Source organism: Lactuca sativa, chromosome 5, assembly GCF_002870075.4.
Source record: "Lactuca sativa cultivar Salinas chromosome 5, Lsat_Salinas_v11, whole genome shotgun sequence".
Classification (NCBI taxonomy): Eukaryota; Viridiplantae; Streptophyta; class Magnoliopsida; order Asterales; family Asteraceae; genus Lactuca; species Lactuca sativa.
This window is the reverse complement of record NC_056627.2, coordinates 180,102,660-180,117,652: the sequence shown is the minus strand read 5'-3', so window position 1 is coordinate 180,117,652 and position 14,993 is coordinate 180,102,660.

Here is a 14,993-nt window from a genome sequence, read left to right as displayed (position 1 = left end):
CCCTGCGCCCACTGTTCAGACATCAGAGTTGTTGTATTTCCAATGCAACCAGCAAGGCCACAAAAAGACCAATTGCCCGCAGTTGACAGCAGCAGCAGCGCCAGTAACGGCGCCACTCCAACGACCTTGCAGCTTACGGACGACCGGCAGGGCAAGTCAGAGGCGCCAGTGGTGAGGAGCTGATCCTTCCAGTTGACTACTGAGGAGGCACGCGCTGCGCCCGATGTGGTGACGGGTATGATTTCTTCTCTCTAGCTTTTATTATATGTTGTTTATCATAGTGATGTGCCATGTTGTATGCTTTGTTTAGGATTGTTCCATGTGAACGGTATCCCAGTACAAGTGTTGTTCGATTCAGGTGCCACTCGATCATTTTTTCTCTTGCACTTAGCAAGAGGTTCCCTGAGTCTTTAGGCATGTTGGATTGCCCTCTAGAGGTCGAGATTATAGACGACCGATCAGTACGAGCATCAAAGGTTTTTAGAGATTGTGTTTTGAGGTTGTACGAGGAGTGTTAATTGGTAGACTTAGTTCCCATTCCATTGCATGGGAACAAGGTCATTTATAGGCATGGATTGGTTGATCCCCAATGGGGTAGTGATCGACTGCACTCAGAAGTTGGTTCGGGTCAGGACCCCTGGTGGGGGAGGGCTGGTGATTCAGGGCGAGAGGCCACAGCGTGGACCAACTTTATGTTCAACAACAAGGGTTAGGCACTACCTCCAGCAAGTTTGCGCAGGGTATGTCGCCAATGTTATGGATCCCTAGGAGGCTGGTAAGGCGACGGTGAGTGATGTACTGGTGGTCAGAGAGTACGTGGATGTTTTCCCAGAGGAGCTGCCCGGGATACCTTCGGAGCGACAGGTGGAGTTCAGGATCGACCTAGTCCCTGGTGCGGCTCCGATAGCCAAGGCATCATATCGGTTGGCTCCTCCCGAGATGTTGGAGTTGTCTACACAGCTGCAAGAGCTGCTAGACAAAGGTTTTAACTGACCGAGTAGTTCGCCATGGGGAGCCCCGATCGTGTTTCTGAAGAAGAAGGACGGGTTGCATCACATGTGCATAGATTACTGGGAGCTAAACAAGGTAACGGTGAAGAACCGTTTTCCACTCCCGAGGATAGATGACTTGCTTAACCAGCAGCAGGGAGCATCTTGGTTCTCCACGATTGATTTACGGTCCGGATATCACTAGATGCGTGTCAGAGATGATGATGTGCAGAAGATCGCTTTTAGGACCCGCTATGGTCATTATGAGTTTGTGGTGATGCCGTTTGCGTTCACCAATGCTCCAGCCACGTTCATGGACCTCATGAACCGCGTGTGCAGACCGATGCTAGATCGGTCTGTAATAGTATTCATTGATGACATATTGGTTTACTCCAAGACTCAGGAGCAGCATGAGGAGCACCTGAGAGAGGTGTTAGAGATACTGAGGAGGGAGAGACTTTTTGCAAAGTTCTCCAAGTGTGAATTCTGGTTGCGCGAGGTGCAGTTCCTTGGGCATCTTGTCAGCCAGAAGGGTATTTTGGTAGATCCGGCCAAGGTAGAGGCCGTGATGCAGTGGGAGAATCCGAGGTGTCCAACTGAGATTCGGAGCTTCCTGGGGCAGAGTTCGGCAGATTCTGATGGATGTAGCCCACAAATCTAGGTTTTCTATACATCCTGGAGTGATGAAGATGTACAGAGATCTTCGTCCTGACTACTAGTGGCCCTGCATGAAGCGGGATGTCTCTTGGTACATCGAGAGATGCCTAACCTACCGGAAGGTCAAGGCGGAACACCAGAGGCCTCACGGAAAAATGTAGTCGTTGGACATCCCTATGTGGAAATGGGAAGATATTACCATAGATTTCATCACTAAGCTTCCCAGGACCGCACGGGGAGTGGATTCCAAATGGGTCATCGTGGATCGGTTGGCCAAGAGTGCCCATTTTATATCGACCCATGAGAGCTTTATGGCCAAAAAGCTGGTCGACATCTACATTCGAGAGGTTTTAGCCCAACATGGAGTGCCAATCGCTGTGATTTCAAACAGAGACGTGCGATTTACTTCCAGATTGTGGAAGAAATTTCATGACGTGTTGGGCACTCTTCTGCACTTTAGCACTGCTTTTCACCCACGGACGGATGGTCAGAGCGAGCGGACCATACATACATTGGAGGATATGCTGAGGGCTTGTGTTCTAGACTTTGGTGGTAGCTAGGATACCTACCTTCCTTTGGCAGAGTTTTCCTATACTAATAGCCACCACACAAGTATTGACCGTCATCCCTTCGAGATGTTGTATGAGAGGAAGTGCAGGACCCCGATATGCTTGGGTGAAGTTGGGCAGAGGGTCATGGGGAGCACCAAAGTGGTGCTCAAGATGACGGAGAGGATTCAGCAGGTTCGAAGTAGACTTCAGACTGCTCAGAGTCGGAAGAAAGTTATGCCGACAAGTGGCGTTCGGACCTGGAGTTCCAGGTCGGGGATATGGTCCTCTTGAAGGTGTCACCTTGGAAAGGTGTCATCCGATTCAGGAAGTGGGGCAAGTTAGACCCCAGATACATTAAACCTTTCAGGGTTGCAGCCCGGGTGGGCAAGGTGGTGTATAGGCTGGACCTACCAGCCAAACCTAGCCATATTCACAACACCTTTCATGTCTCCCAGCTGCGAAAGTGCCTGGTAGATGATTCAGCAGTGGTGCCCCTAGGTGATAGTCAGGTGGATGACAGCCTGAACTACATCGAGAGGCCCGTAGCTATCCTCGATAGCAAGTCGAAGGATCTGAGGAACAATAGGGTCGAGCTGGTGAAAGTGCAATGGCAGCACCGTAAGGGCTCGGAATGAACTTGGGAGTTGGAAGACGAGATGAGGGAGCACTACCCCGAGATTTTTTCGGATTCAGCAGCTGACTTCGAGGACGAAGTTTAAAATAAGTGGGGTAGATTTGTAGCACCCGGTTCTTGGTATGTATTTAAATTCAAGTAATTTCATGTTTTTCTTTGGAACTCGTTGAGTTGGAGGCCTAACTCGTTGAGTAGACTCGATTTTTTCTGGGAAATTTAGTAACCTACTCGACGAGTCGGGGGACCGACTCAAAGAGTAGGGCTGTCTGGATTAAACCTTAATATTTAGGGTTTGCACCCTATTTAAACAACTTATCTTGTCCCAACGCAGCCTCCATCGTCCTTCCCAACTTAGAGAAACCCTAATTCGAAACCCTAACCTTGTTTGAGTGATCTTGAGCCATTTTTCTTGTGTGTTTGTGGTGGTTTGAAGCTTGAAGAGGAAGTACAAGCTTGGGGATTCCAGGAGAAGCAAGAAGGTCAAGAGGTTTTGCTCCATTCTCAGTTCATTCAAGGTAAGAAGCTTCAACCTTGACAATCTAACTCTTAGATCTCTCATTAGGGCTCATTTCTACCTTTTCTAAGCCTTATAAGGCCATATTTGGGATTATGTGTGTATCATGAAGTTGCACTTCAAATATGGAACCATTGAGGGTTCCCATGGCATAAAGGTGCCAACTTTATGGCCATGGGAGGCCCATGCATCTTATAAACCTCCTTTTATGGCTTTTTGAGCTAAATACCCCATGCATGGACACCAATTTTGTAACTCTATGTATAATATGGACCCTAGGAGGTCAGATCTATGGTTTGGATGCTTTGAGACCAATTGAAATCGATTGTATAGTTTTGGACAAAGTGGGACTCGGCAAGTCAGGTCGTATTTCCCATCAAAGCCTTTCTATTAATGGACCAGGTGTTAAGATAAAGGAGCACTCACTCGTTTGGGTTCATTAGGGACCTGGAAATAATTGAACTCGGCGAGTGTATGAACTAACTCGGAGAGTCCAAGGAAATGTGCCAATCCCATGAAGATGGACTCAAAAAGTTTAAGGAGAACTCAGCGAGTCATAGACTAGACACTTTCATTCGGATGAAGATGAACTCGACGAGTTCAAGGATGAACTCGGCGAGTTGGTTGAAGAAGGTCCTGATGTTTTGGTTGAAGGAGAACTCGTCGAGATCTTTCTATACTCAGCGCGTAGAGTCGAGGTTTTAGCATTTTGTGGAAGTGGGGACTCGACGAGTTGGTGGACCAACTCGGTGAGTCGAGTCAACCTGATGCTGACTTTGATCAAAGTTGACTTTGACTAGGATTTTGACCTTGACTATGACTTGGACTTGAGTTGAACCTTGTAAGGGGTTATGAGTATGAAATGGTAATCAAGAAAGGTTGTTGTGTAGGAATTGAGGAGATGAGACCATTTAATTTCCGTACCGAGGACAATGCAGACACTACACGACATCGAGGGAGTTACCTTCTAATAGAAGTAGGTCTAAGGCACCAAGGTCGGCCCACTAGTAGTTGATTATAGTTGAGATGATTGTCTTTGTGATAATTGTCTGGTTTGCTCCTACCTGGTATGTTTATGTGCTAGTGTGATATGTTATATGTGATAGTGGTAGTAGGAGGGGAATAGTCCCCAAGTTCAGTTGTTAGGACCGAAGGGTAGGTCGGGCACCCCAGATATGCCTGCCAATATGATTATGTTATGATATATGTGGCAGTAGTAGTATGGGGTGAAATAGTCCCCAGAGTTCGGTTGTTAGGACCGAAGGGTATGTAAGCACCCCAGAACTGCTTGATAAGGTAGGTCGACACCTCAAAATGGCCGGACAGGGTAGGTCGGGCACCCCAGAATTGCCCGGTAGTATGTATGCTAGCTGATTGTATGCTATGTGGTATGATGGGGGAACTCACTAAGCTTCGTGCTTATAGTTTTCAGTTTTGTTTCAGGTACCTCTTCAGCGAAGGGGAAGGAGTCGGCGCATAGTGGCACATCACACACACACACACACACACCGTATTCTGCACTATGTGATTCATGGGATTGTACTCTGATTTTATTACTAATGATGATATGATTTTGAGATATGTTTTTTATGGTTTTATGGATCGATATGTTATTGATACTGTTTTTGGTAAACGGAGTTTGTAAATTATTTATTTAAAAACAAAATTTTTGGCCTTGAAAATTGGGATGTTACATGTTGTCTAAGTGTCTCGAAGGTCGCCTGCTGCTCAGGCCCCCAGCAGAATGTCACCGACTGCTTGGTCATTCAGGTCAAAGGAACAGCTTTCTTGGAGAAATCCTAGAGGAATCTACGATAGTAACCATCTCAGCATGAAAACTCCGAATCTCAGTTGGAGACCTCGAAACCTCCTATCGCATCACGGCCTCTATCTTTGCCGGATCGACCAAAATACCCTTCTGGTTTACAAGGTGCCCCAAAAACTGCACCTCACAAAACTAGAACTTACACTTGGAGAACTTTGCGAAAAGTCTCTCCCTCCTTAGTGTCTCCAGCACCTCCCTAGGTGCTCCTCATGCTGCTCCTGAGTCTTGGAATAAACCAAGATATCATCGATGAAGACTGTCACAGACCGATCCAGCATCGGTTTGCACACACGGTTCATGAGGTCCATGAACGCGACAAGGGGTGTTGGTGAGCCCAAACGGCATCACCACGAACTCATAGTGACCATAGCATGTCCTAAAAGTTGTCTTCTGCACATCCTCGTCTATGACTTGCATCTGGTGATAACCCGATCACAGATCAATCTTGGAGAAACAAGATGCACCCTGTAGCTGGTCAAACAAATCATCAATCCTTGGGAGGGGATAACGGTTCTTCACCTTACCTTATTCAACTCTCAGTAGTCTATGCACATCCGATGTGAGCAATCCTTCTTCTTCACAAACAGGATCGGGGCTCCCCATGGAGAACTACTTAGCCTGATAAATCCCTTGTCTAGCAGCTCTTGCAGCTGTGTAGACAACTTATGTATCTTGGGAGGAGCCAACCGATATGGTGTCTTGGCTATCGGAGCCGTACCAGGGACAAGGTCAATCCTGAACTTAACCTGACTCTCTAGAGGTATCCTAGGAAAATCCTTCGGGAATACGTCTGGGTACTCTCGCAAGATCAGTACTTTATCCACTGTCACTTTACCCTTATCCCAGATATCCATGACATAGGCGACATAAGTTGCGCAACCCTGCTGAAGGTAGCGCCTCGCTCTCACTGCTGAACATAGAGTCAGTCCACCCTGCAGCCTCTCACCCTGGATCACTAACCCTCCCCCACTAGGATTCTGAACCCTCACTAACTGCTGGCCGCAGTCGATCACTATCCCATTGGGGCTCAACTAGTCCATACCAACTATAACCTTATTCCCTCGTAGGGGAATAGGGAGTAAATCCACATAAAACTGCTAATCAAACAACTATAGTGTACATCCTCGGTGAACCCTTGTGACCCGAACGGTCCTATCATCTACTATCTATACATCAAGTCGGCAATACAACTCCCTGGGACCCTTACGAATCAATTGTTTAGCGCGAGTGACACAAAAGATCAGGTAGCCCCCGAATCAAACAATACTAGATCAGATATACCGTTCACAGGGAACGATCCTATAATGAAACACATAATCAAAAGCGGTAATGAATATACATAACGAGATAAGGAGACGATACATACCCATCACCATGTCAGGAGTTGCACATGCCGCCTATGATATCAACTGAAAGGCCCTGCTCTTCGCCACAGGCGCCTTTGTCTGGACCTGACGGCCGTCTGCAATCCTCAACGTAGCAGGAGCAGGTGCTGCCACCTGTCCTGCCACTACTAAACTCGGGCATTAGGATCGCTTGTGTCCCCTCTGATTGCACTAAAAGCAAATCAGATATGATGTTGTTGTGGTGGTGGTGGTAGTTGCACAATCTCTGCTCACATGACTAGTTCGGCCGCACTTGAAGCAACATGAACTCCCTTCCTTGCACGTCCCCTCATACAACTTGCCGCATTTGCCACAACAGTTGCGGCCCTTCTGACTCCTCGGTCAGTGGTCTGATACCTTGGGCTTTTTTCCCACACTCCCTAATTGAACCCCTTGGGTTTACTCTTCTTCTCCATCTCCAAATCTGACTCTCTCTCTCTTTCTCTCACCCTAGCAATCATATCCTCCTGCGTCTTGCAGCTGGATCGGCTCACAAACTAGCGGATATCACTCTGCAGCATCTCATGATATCGGGCATTTTTCATCTCCTTATGTGTCATGTATTGCAGAACGAGAAGAGCCCTCTCCCTGAAGATGGCGGTGATCTTGGTCACCGTCTAAGTCGTCTGCTAGAGGTCCTGGAACTCCCTAGCAAGCTGCTGCACCTCAATCATAGGTGCAAAGTCAACCCTGAACCTGGCCGAAAAATCACTCCATGTCATCGCATCTAGAACTGCATCATCTCCAATGGCTCGTCTGACCTCCTCCCACCAGTCATGTGCCCTGTCCTTCAGAAGACGAGAAGCAAGTCGGACCTTGTCCCCCTCGGGACATCGGCTTGTACGAAAAGCATTGCCGACATCAGCCAACCATCTGCTGCTAGCAATGGGGTCCCGAGCCCCATGGTAGTCTGGAGCTCCGCAAGCTCGGAACTCCCTGAACGTTAGCGTGTGCGACCCCATCATGACCGCCACCTCGGTGCGGAATGCACTCAGTCTCTCATCCAAAAGCTCCAAGATGCCCTCCTTAATCGTACTGAAGATCACAGGAGTCTGGTCTAAAATATTGCGCATGACCTCAGACGAAATGAACTCTCTCTTCTTCTCGCCGAGCTGCCCGAATCCAGAGCCCGAGCATGACCCCTCACCGGCACCTGAACTGCCGAACTACCGACTGGCCTAGTGCGTAGCATCACCATACTGAAAAACATACCATAAAAAACATCAAAATGCTCATCATATCTCGAGGGATCACATGTACTACAAGCTCCCTGGATTCATCTCGGCCTTTCTTGATTCGAGAACGGGTCCTTTTATTTCAATAGTACGGGCCCATACTACCTTCCACATCTATCCTTACTTTCCTCAAGAACTGCCTTGACTTCACCAAGTCCCTTCTACTGCTACTACTATTCTCATGCTAATCTCATCCTAGGCTTGCCCTAGGATTATCACCAACCCACTCTCTGCCATCAGCTGCATAAGAAGTCCCTGCTATCTCCCCCTAACTAGCTCGCGAATACCATTACATATCACTAAGACTAGATAATTCTTCAAATGAGAGGTGCTACACTACAACGGTTAGACTCAAACGAGAGATAGGAAATAGCGTTAAACCTAACCTTCTGAAATTATTTAGTCCATGCAATATGTAACTTAACATATTTGTTTACTATTTAGTTAGAGATAACCAGCACTCCTAAAAGCACAAAGCAAGTAGCATTCGAGCATTGAGTACACGTAATCAAGCATATCCTAATCAGGCCATCATATCACTGATGCAGTTCATCAATCTCATACACATATACCAGGGACAGAAGGCATCCTCCTAGATCCTTAGCCCTATTCTAGCATGCAGTCCTCATAAACATACCATAACATAAACTTGTACGGGTAATTTAGGAGTACTTACTTGAGCTCGGCTGGTTGCATGCACTACACCCTTTTCTCTTTTCCAAAATCCTTTCTGTTTTCAAAGTTCTTTTTATAAAATGATTTTCTTTTGAAAATTTTCATACCAATTCCTTAGTTTGAGTTCAGACACACCCGAGAGTCTATCAGAATCCCTCAAATCAAGGCCCTGATACCAACTTATAACATCCCAAAAATACGGTCCAAAATTTTCGTTTTAATTTACAAATACAACCATATTAATCCAAGTCAACTCATAAAAACATACATGGTAATATTTCAAAACATCATATCAAAACACTTTTATCAAAATCACATGTCCAAATATCAGAGAAAATCATCCCAGGCTAAACGTTGCGGTGTGTGCGATGTAGTCATCCCGAGCTCTTCCCCTTACTAGGGGAAGTACCTAAAACCAAAACTGAAAATTATAAGCACGAAGCTTAGCGAGTCTCCCCAAACTACCACATACCATACCCATAATCACATAATAACATACATTGGGCGTTGCCCAGTACATCGGGCCCCGCCTGGCATCGGACGAATCCGGCATCGGGCCCCACCCGACATCAGACCAAAGTCCGGCATCAAGCCTCGCCTGGCATCGCACCGAAGTCTGGTATACATGTAACATATTAACAATCATATGACATAAACACATAACATGAACATATAAACATTCCTCGGGCTTGCCTCGTCATCGGACCGAAATCCGGTAACATATAACATAACATATTAGCTCAACATTCATCGGGCTTGGCCCGGCATCGGACCGAAGCCCGGAACATATAACACATAACATATAATTTAAACATTCATTGGGCTTGATCCGACATCGGAACGAAGCCCGGAATAAACAAACAAACACACATAAAAATCACGAAGACATCAAGCATACCAACATTCCTCTGGCTTTCCCCGACATCGGACTGAAGTCCGGAACATATAACCTACATCGTGCTAAACCCTGCATCGGACCTAAGTTCGGCATATGCTAACATACATAAACGGGTTGGCATTGGTAACTTCGACCTGTTCCTACTAGAGGAGAACTCACCTCAAATGTCGAGTGAAGTAGCTAAACGTCTCTGCTCCTGCAACCGAATCTACTCATGCCCTATACAAAACAACCCCTTAAATACCATTCCTTACATCAAGACCCCTTCATGGGTCAACCGTTGTCAAAGTCAAAGTCAACGCTCAGTCAAATTAAAAGTCAACACTCCGAGTTGACTCAACTCGTCGAGTCATCCCCATAACTTGCCAAATTTCCTTGCTACTCGTAGTGGTGATAAAATGAGTCAAATCATTGAGTCCCTTCATAGACTCATCAAGTTCTACCTTGTATAGAATCGGAAAAAATCGACTCAACTCGTCGAGTCCCTCTTTGGACTTGCCGAGTTCCTCAGTCTATTTGGGTCATCTTAATGGACTAAGTCCCTACTCTTCGGATCTAAGCTTCATACTTCTTATATACACTGAAAATGTCATTTTAAGGGTAAATTTTCCAACTTTACCTATTAATACCTTTACTTAATGGGTTTAGCTCAAACCCTAACTCCTTAGGACCTAGACCTTGATCCACAAGCCATCCATACTCCAAACTAAAGTTTACAAACATAGATCTAGACCCTAAACACTACATGAACACATAAATCTTCCATCTTTCCCTACATGCGTGGCCTTTTGGAGTTTAAAAGGCCAAAATGACACCCTATGGATTGCATGGGGCTTCAATGGCCATAAAGTTTGCACCTTTATGCCATGAAAGCCCTACATGATTCGAGATCTAAAGGCTTACTCACTTGGGATGTCCATATCCCAAATATCAAGCTTCTTGGACCAAAAACCCAATAAAGTGATAATAAAGAGATATTAGAAGCTACAAAGCAAGTTTGAGACTTGATTACCAGAAAGTGATGAGAATGAAATGGAGTCTCTGGATCTACTAGCTTCTGCTTGAATCCCCAAGTTTCTCTTTCGTTCACAAGCAGGAACTAGTCATTACATAAAACCAAATTACTCCGGTGTCATGATCTAATGTAAGAGTTAATTGATCCTATACGACAGTTGTAGCAGGTGATCGTGAGTTTACTTGAATCCCACCTGCTCCCCCACAATTGAAATTTGTTCTTACTAGACTCTCTGATGATTCCTCACTTCGGGGATGGATCAAAGGTAATTACACATTAATTGGACTATTTCATAATTTAGATCATCTTAAGAAAGCCGCATATTCCATTAAAAACTGTGACGGATCTGGATGTGAAATAATGTAACTTGGTGGGTTAAGAATCGCATTAAAATTCATGGATATGACAAGTAGAGAAGCTTTCATGAAAGGATGGGTGGAATGGTTTCGGAGAATTGATAGTGGTGATATAGCAGAGTTCCACTTTGATAGAATTGATTGGATTAAAATCTCAGGCCTTCCACCGGAGTTGTGGTCGGAGGAAAATTTCATAGCAATTGATATGACCTATGGTCAGGTGGTGGTTCCTTTTGTTGTGGATAAAATAGAGTCGAATCTATCCTTTGGAAAGGTTGGCATACTAACATCATCACTAAAAAACATCTACTGTGAGTCATTGGTGGAGGTTAATGGTAAAATTATTAAAATCAGAATTTCAGAAGTGGATCTCGACTGGGTTCCATTCAAGTCACACAAATATCAATTGGACGAGAACTCATCATCAGACGATGACAGGAATGATGAAGAAGGAGGTGATGATAAGGACGGTATATCTGAAACCACTATTTCTAAGAATAACAATGAATTGGAGGAGGGAGAGATTGGAACTATGGACGTCCATATGGTCATGGAATCAAATCGGGAATACTCGACTAGCCCCGCCGACAAAGCCAGATCACCGGTAGCGGCTTCGTTTTCAGCAGACACTTCAACAGATAAGGATGATCGGCGAATCGAAAGAGACATACTTGGGGAACATCAAGGGTTAGATGGAGGAACTAATGTGCAATTGGAAGTTGAAACCCTTGGATGTAAGGAAAATATTAATGCTACTAATCACGCTGACTTGGATAATAACACTTACGCGGCTGATGTAGTAAACAAAAGTGTTGGACCGGGTGGATCGCCTAATGGGTTACTTAATAAACTAGCTAAATCTGACTACTTTGGGCCTTTTCCAAACATAGTGGATTTTAATGATATGCCAACGTGTGGGCCTGATGTTAATTTTGATAGTGCTCAAGATAAAAGAAGAAGATTAATAAGAAAAGACACAGATACCCCTATTGATTCTTCGGACTCTACTTCGCCTCATTCCCCACTTGATCTAAAAAGACTTTCGATTCCTACTCAAGTTCCCCTTCCTGAAATTGAGGTGGATTCTCCATCCTCTTCGTCAAAAATTAGAAACGCGGTGGATGTGGGCAACATTTTGGGCTTGGAGGTCGATGTTGATAACCCGATACTTAAGGAAATCCTTGGTGAGGATGGTGAGAATCAAATCACACGATGAAATATCATGACTCTAAAAATTAGAGGTCTTGGAGAGAAACATAAGGTGGACTAGGTTCACAGGCTTCGACGTGAGCATAAATTATGTATGATTAGCATTCAAGAGTCCAAATTGGGTGAATCTCTTCTCCTCTCAATATTTGAGAATGTTGGGGTGATACTGATTGTGGGTTCGAGCAGGTCTTCACCATGGGGAGATCCGGAGGCTTGGTGTCTATATGGGATTAGAAAACATTTCTGCTAGTTGAGACTATAAAATCCTGGTACTTCATTACAGCATTGGGTAATTTTTATGGCATTAATGGTCTCATGGGCATCGTAAACATTTATGACCCTTAATCGGTAAATGAGAAATAAAAATTATGGGATGATCTGTTAGCTTTGAAATCCTCTATACCTACTACATGGATTCTTATGGGTGATTTTAATGAGGTTTGGAGACCAGAAGAACGGATAAACTCAGTCTTTTGCGCAATTAGTGCAAGTGGTTTTAATCAATTTATACGCAAGGGAAAACACACAGACTTAAAGATGGGAGGTCAAAGAGTCACCTTCTTTAAAATGCATGGTGCGAAATCGAGTAAATTAGATAGATTTTTGGTGTGTAATCGTTTCTTAACTATGTTTCCCCTTGCTTCATGCATGGAATTAGACAGAGACCTTTCTGATCACTCTCCCGTTATTTTGAGGGCTCGATGCAATGATTTTGGCCCCCCCATCGTTCAAACTGTATAACTCATGGATGCTTAAGGATGGATTTGAGGAGGTTATTAGGAAAGCATGTTATGAGTTTGTGGGGTTTGAAACTCCTGATGCATATCTCCCAAACAAACTTAAACACGTAAAAAAAGCTATCAGATGTTGGAGAACTAATGCAGTGAAGGATGAAAACAAGGATTTGGATTCATTGAAAAAGAAGAAAGGATGAGATCGAAAGGGTGGCAGAATCTAGACTTTTGTCACACCCCCGAACCATCAGAAATAACGGCGGAAACACCCGAGGGCGGGTGATGTCATACGTAGTATTACAATAGTTATATCATAGTAAGCAAAGTAAACACAACCATTACATTACAATATGATTATTTACATCTGTTTGAAAACATAGTTTGTACATAAGAGTATATAACAAAAGTAAAAGACGTGACTCCAAAATGCTCCGTCTTCTCCAAAAGTTGGCAAGAGTACCTGTCCATTGTTGTCCTAAGAATACAAGCAGTTTTGAAAATGTATCAGCATAAAGCTGGTGAGTTCATAAGCATGTTTTGTATTGAAAACTAGTCACTGAAATTGTACAAATGATTTCTTTTCATTATAAGTAAAATGTCGTTTGTAGCGAAACCATTATTATGAAGTTTTAAAATATGTATGCATGCTTTCCAAAAAAATCCAATATTTTCTAACATGTTCATCGATTAATGTATGAAAAGTATATTCAGTTTGAAAACCTTGGCTACCACCAGTATGTAATGTATGTTCTGTTTGAAAACCCTGGCTACCACCCGTATGTAGTGTATGTTCTGTTTGAAACCCTGGCTACCACTAGTATGAATAGTAGTTTTATCACTCAAAATAAAACCAAGAGTTGGATCCCTGTAATTTTTGGATAAGGTATCTAAGTCCATAACTATTTCTGGTATCTACTTGAACCGACCCGAGATGGTCCATTTGGGTTGAATGGCACCATGCATTGGATAAACTAAATGAGAGTAATAACACTTATGGTTTATTAATATATTATAAGTTCTAATATATTAATAATATTATTTAATTAGTTTGATCAAGAATTAATTTAGAATTAAATAAGTGATCGAAAGATAACTAATTAAATATATGGGTTGATTATGTAAATCATTCATAACTTATATAGTGGGCTAAGAGGCTCCATGGATTATCAAGTTGGGTTCCACCCATAGGATACTCCATGGATGCTCCATGGAGTTAATCCATGGGTCATGGAAATGAAGAGTCATGTTACATTAGGGTTTACCTAATGCAACATGCTATATAAACGATGTGACATCTCCCAAAATCAGCTACACATAAGCATACAAGAGGGCTAGAGCTGATTTTGAGTGTTATACTTTCTCTCAAAGTTTACTCCATAGCATTTGGTGTTGTGTGAAACATTTGAGGCATCACACTTGGGGTGCTAGGCTCACATGGTTTCAAGGAATCAAAATCAACAACAAGGTATGTTATTCTATCTTTCATTTAAGTTAAAATGTTCACCATGTATGCTAGATAGGATCATGAACCTTGTAAATCAATTTTGCATGAATCTTAGAAAAACATAGATCCAAGGTTTATTAGGGTTGCATGTACACTTAGGAAGTGTTAGAATGCTCAAAACCCGTCAGTGGTATCAGAGCCTAGGCTTGTTTGTTTGTTATTTGTGCAAAAATGTGTTAAAAATCAAAATTGCTTGCTGTTTGAGCAGTGGACTCGCCGAGTCCATGGGGGGACTCGACGAGTCCAAGTGAAAATTCATCCTACTCGTCGAGTAGGTTCATGCACTCGACGAGTAGGAGGCCCTGACAGCAGATTTTCGACTTTTGTTGCTGGAAATGGACTAAAACATTACCCTAAATTGTTTTGGTGTTTTAAAACTTGTTTTGGATGGTGTAATGTTTATGCTAATCCATTTACAATGGCAATTATAAAAAATTACAAGTTTTATGAGTAATTTATGATTCTTGAAATGTTCATATTCATTTTCTTGAACTTATGAAGATTAGATGATCATAGGAATTGTTTGTAATCTACTTGGTAGTTTAATTCATGATCATTATGTGTTTTAATGGAGTCCATAGCTTGTCCTCAAGTTATGGAAAACCAAAGGTCACACTTTAACAAAAAACCATTAAAAGAACACAAGGGTAATAAAAATGAAGAGTCTTCATTTTTAATACTCAATTAATTCTTAAGTTATAAGAAATGAAAAGTTTTGAAAGTTTACAAAACTTGCCCTCAAGTTTTGGAACAAGTAAAGACATGATTAAAACTTTAGTTCCAACCCTTAGAATTCTAAAAGTTAAAATTCA